Raw genomic sequence first — 5000 nt, forward strand, 5'->3', positions numbered from 1 at the left:
AGAAATCCCTGTTTTTCCCCTTCAATATGGCTTATTTTCACAGAAATCCCTGTTTTTCCCCTTCAATATCGCTTATTTTCACAGAAATCCCTATGTTTCCCATAAAATACCACTAATATAACCTAACCCTAACCCTAACCCTAACCCTAACCCTAACCCTAACCCTAACCCTAACCCTAACCCTAACCCTAACCCTACCCTAACCCTAACCCTAACCCTAACCCTAACCCTAACCCTAACCCTAACCCTAACACTAACCCTAACCCTAACCCTAACCCTACCCTAACCCTAACCCTAACCCTAACCCTAACCCTAACCCTACCCTAACCCTAACCCTAACCCTAACCCTAACCCTTCTCTAACCCTAACCCTAACCCTAACCCTAACCCTAACCCTAACCCTAACCCTAACCCTAACCCTAACCCTAACCCTACCCTAACCCTAACCCTAACCCTATCCCTAACCCTAACCCTACCCTAACCCTAACCCTAACCCTAACCCTAACCCTAACCCTTCTCTAACCCTAACCCTAACCCTAACCCTAACCCTAACCCTTCTCTAACCCTAAACCTTTCCCTAACCCTAACCCAAACCCTACCCTTACCTTAGTAAATCCCTTTTTTTAACCTGAAATATCACTTATTATCACTGAAATCCCTGTTTTTCCCCTAAAATATCGCTTATTTTCATAGAAATCCCTGTTTTTCCCCTAAAATATCGCTTATTTTCACAGAAATCCCTGTTTTTCCCCTAAAATGTGGCTTATTTTCACAGAAATCCATGTTTTTCCCCTAAAATATCGCTGATTTTCACAGAAATCCCTGTTTTTCCCCTAAAATATTGCTTATTTTCATAGAAATCCCTGTTTTTCCCCTAAAATATCGCTTATTTTCATAGAAATCCCTGTTTTTCCCCTTAAATATCGCTTATTTTCACAGAAATCCCTGTTTTTCCCCTAAAATATCGCTTATTTTCACAGAAATCCCTGTTTTTCCCCTAAAATATCGCTTATTTTCACAGAAATCCCTGTTTTCCCCCTAAAATATCGCTTATTTTCATAGAAATCCCTGTTTTTCCCCTGAAATATCGCTTATTTTCACAGAAATCCCTGTTTTTCCCCTAAAATATCGCTTATTTTCACAGAAATCCCTGTTTTTCCTGTAAATATTGCTTATTTTCATGGAAATCCCTGTTTTTAACCTTAAATATCGCTGATTTTCACAGAAATCCCTGTTTTTCCCCTAAAATATCGCTTATTTTCACAGAAATCACTGTTTTTCCCCTAAAATGTGGTTTATTTGCACAGAAATCCCTGTTTTTCCCCTAAAATATCGCTTATTTTCACTGAAATCCATGTTTTTCCCCTAAAATATCACTTATTTTCACAGAAATCCCTGTTTTTCCACTAAAATATCGCTTATTTTCACAGAAATCCCTGTTTTTCCCCTTAAATATCGCTTATTTTCACAGAAATCCCTGTTTTTCCCCTAAAATATCGCTCATTTTGATAGAAATCCCTGTTTTTCCCCTAAAATATCGCTTATTTTCACAGAAATCCCTGTTTTTCCCCTAAAATATCGCTTATTTTCACAGAAATCCCTGTTTTTCCCCTAAAATATCGCTTATTTTCATAGAAATCCCTGTTTTTCCCCTTAAATATCGCTCATTTTGATAGAAATCCCTGTTTTTCCCCTAAAATATCGCTTATTTTCACAGAAATCCCTGTTTTTCCCCTAAAATATCGCTTATTTTCACAGAAATCCCTGTTTTTCCCCTAAAATATCGCTTATTTTCACAGAAATCCCTGTTTTTCCCCTAAATATCGCTTATTTTCACAGAAATTCCTGTTTTTAACCTAAAATATCGCTTATTTTCACAGAAATCCCTGTTTTTCCCCTAAAATATCGCTGATTTTCACAGAAATCCCTGTTTTTCCCCTAAAATATAGCTTATTTTCACAGAAATCCCTGTTTTTCCTCTAAAATATCGCTTATTTTCACAGAAATCCCTGTTTTTCCCCTAAAATGTGGCTTATTTTCACAGAAATCCCTGTTTTTCCCCTAAAATATCGCTTATTTTCATAGAAATCCCTGTTTTTCCCCTAAAATATCACTTATTTTCCTTGAAATCCCTGTTTTTCCCCTAAAATATCGCTTATTTTCACAGAAATCCCTGTTTTTCCCCTGAAATATCGCTTATTTTCACAGAAATCCCTGTTTTTCCCCTAAAATATCGCTTATTTTCACAGAAATCCCTGTTTTTCCCCTAAAATATCGCTTATTTTCACAGAAATCCCTGTTTTTCCCATAAAATATCGCTTATTTTCATAGAAATCCCTGTTTTTCCCCTAAAATATCGCTTATTTTCAAAGAAATCCCTGTTTTTCCAATAAAATATCGCTTATTTTCACAGAAATCCCTGTTTTTCCCCTAAAATATCGCTTATTTTCACAGAAATCCCTGTTTTTCCAATAAAATAGCGCTTATTTTCATAGAAATCCCTGTTTTTCCCCTAAAATATCGCTTATTTTCAAAGAAATCCCTGTTTTTCCAATAAAATATCGCTTATTTTCATAGAAATCCCTGTTTTTAACCGAAAATATTGCTTATTTTCACAGAAATCCCTGTTTTTCCCCTAAAATATCGCTTATTTTCATAGAAATCCCTGTTTTTCCCCTAAAATATCGCTTATTTTCACAGAAATCCCTGTTTTTCCCCTAAAATATCACTTATTTTCATAGAAATCCCTGTTTTTCCCCTAAAATATCGCTTATTTTCACAGAAATCCCTGTTTTTCCCATTAAATATCGCTTATTTTCACAGAAATCCCTGTTTTTCCCCTAAAATGTCGCTTGTTTTCACAGAAATCCCTGTTTTTCCCCTAAAATATCACTTATTTTCACAGAAATCCCTGTTTTTCCCCTAAAATGTGGCTTATTTTCATGGAAATCCCTGTTTTTCCCCTAAAATATCGCTTATTTTCATAGAAATCCCTGTTTTTCCCCTAAAATATCGCTTATTTTCACAGAAATCCCTGTTTTTCCCCTAAAATATCGCTTATTTTCACAGAAATCCCTGTTTTTCCCCTAAAATATCGCTTATTTTCACAGAAATCCCTGTTTTTCCCCTAAAATATCGCTTATTTTCATAGAAATCCCTGTTTTTAATCTAAAATATCGCTTATTTTCACAGTAATCCCTGGTTTTAACCGAAAATAGCGCTTATTTTCACAGAAATCCCTGTTTTTCCCCTAAAATGTCGCTTGTTTTCACAGAAATCCCTGTTTTTCCCATAAAATATCACTTATTTTCACAGAAATCCCTGTTTTTCCCCTAAAATGTGGCTTATTTTCATGGAAATCCCTGTTTTTCCCCTAAAATATCGCTTATTTTCATAGAAATCCCTGTTTTTCCCCTAAAATATCGCTTATTTTCACAGAAATCCCTGTTTTTCCCCTAAAATATCGCTTATTTTCACAGAAATCCCTGTTTTTCCCCTAAAATATGTGGCTTATTTTCACAGTAATCCCTGTTTTTAACTGAAAATATCGCTTATTTTCATAGAAATCCCTGTTTTTAATCTAAAATATCGCTTATTTTCACAGTAATCCCTGGTTTTAACCGAAAATAGCGCTTATTTTCACAGAAATCCCTGTTTTTCCCCTAAAATATCGCTTATTTTCACAGAAATCCCTGTTTTTCCCCTAAAATATCGCTTATTTTCACAGAAATCCCTGTTTTTCCCCTAAAATATCGCTTGTTTTCACAGAAATCCCTGTTTTTCCCCTTAAATATCGCTCATTTTCACAGAAATCCCTGTTTTTCCCCTAAAATATCGCTTATTTTCACAGAAATCCCTGTTTTTCCCCTAAAATATCGCTTATTTTCACAGAAATCCCTGTTTTTCCCCTAAAATGTGTTTTATTTTCATAGAAATCCCTGTTTTTCCCCTAAAATATCGCTTATTTTCACTGAAATCCATGTTTTTCCCCTAAAATATCACTTATTTTCACAGAAATCCCTGTTTTTCCACTAAAATATCGCTTATTTTCACAGAAATCCCTGTTTTTCCCCTTAAATATCGCTTATTTTCACAGAAATCCCTGTTTTTCCCCTAAAATATCGCTCATTTTGATAGAAATCCCTGTTTTTCCCCTAAAATATCGCTTATTTTCACAGAAATCCCTGTTTTTCCCCTAAAATATCGCTTATTTTCACAGAAATCCCTGTTTTTCCCCTAAAATATCGCTTATTTTCCTAGAAATCCCTGTTTTTCCCCTTAAATATCGCTCATTTTGATAGAAATCCCTGTTTTTCCCCTAAAATATCGCTTATTTTCACAGAAATCCCTGTTTTTCCCCTAAAATATCGCTTATTTTCACAGAAATCCCTGTTTTTCCCCTAAAATATCGCTTATTTTCACAGAAATCCCTGTTTTTCCCCTAAATATCGCTTATTTTCACAGAAATTCCTGTTTTTAACCTAAAATATCGCTTATTTTCACAGAAATCCCTGTTTTTCCCCTAAAATATCGCTGATTTTCACAGAAATCCCTGTTTTTCCCCTAAAATATAGCTTATTTTCACAGAAATCCCTGTTTTTCCTCTAAAGTATCGCTTATTTTCACAGAAATCCCTGTTTTTCCCCTAAAATGTGGCTTATTTTCACAGAAATCCCTGTTTTTCCCCTAAAATATCGCTTATTTTCATAGAAATCCCTGTTTTTCCCCTAAAATATCACTTATTTTCCTTGAAATCCCTGTTTTTCCCCTAAAATATCGCTTATTTTCACAGAAATCCCTGTTTTTCCCCTGAAATATCGCTTATTTTCACAGAAATCCCTGTTTTTCCCCTAAAATATCGCTTATTTTCACAGAAATCCCTGTTTTTCCCCTAAAATATCGCTTATTTTCACAGAAATCCCTGTTTTTCCCATAAAATATCGCTTATTTTCATAGAAATCCCTGTTTTTCCCCTAAAATATCGCTTATTTTCAAAGAAAT

At 34.7% G+C, this 5000-nt stretch overlaps 1 long non-coding RNA gene across 16 annotated transcripts in view; it reads right to left on the reverse strand.

The window, feature by feature from the left end:
* LOC128074724 (uncharacterized) overlaps window positions 1-5000 on the reverse strand; it is a 108110-nt gene that overhangs the window by 99755 nt on the left and 3355 nt on the right. For 15 of the 16 annotated variants that reach the window (XR_008203399.1, XR_008203406.1, XR_008203401.1 and 12 more), the window contains exon 1: window positions 255-283. The exons of the other annotated variant lie outside the window; for it this stretch is intronic. This is a non-coding gene — a long non-coding RNA (uncharacterized LOC128074724). Of the gene's footprint in view, window positions 1-254; window positions 284-5000 lie in introns of those variants that run through there. 16 annotated transcript variants of the gene reach the window in all.

The sequence above is a fragment of the Tympanuchus pallidicinctus genome, unplaced genomic scaffold (genome assembly GCF_026119805.1).
Source record: "Tympanuchus pallidicinctus isolate F22 unplaced genomic scaffold, pur_lepc_1.0 scaffold95, whole genome shotgun sequence".
In the NCBI taxonomy this organism is placed as follows: domain Eukaryota; kingdom Metazoa; phylum Chordata; class Aves; order Galliformes; family Phasianidae; genus Tympanuchus; species Tympanuchus pallidicinctus.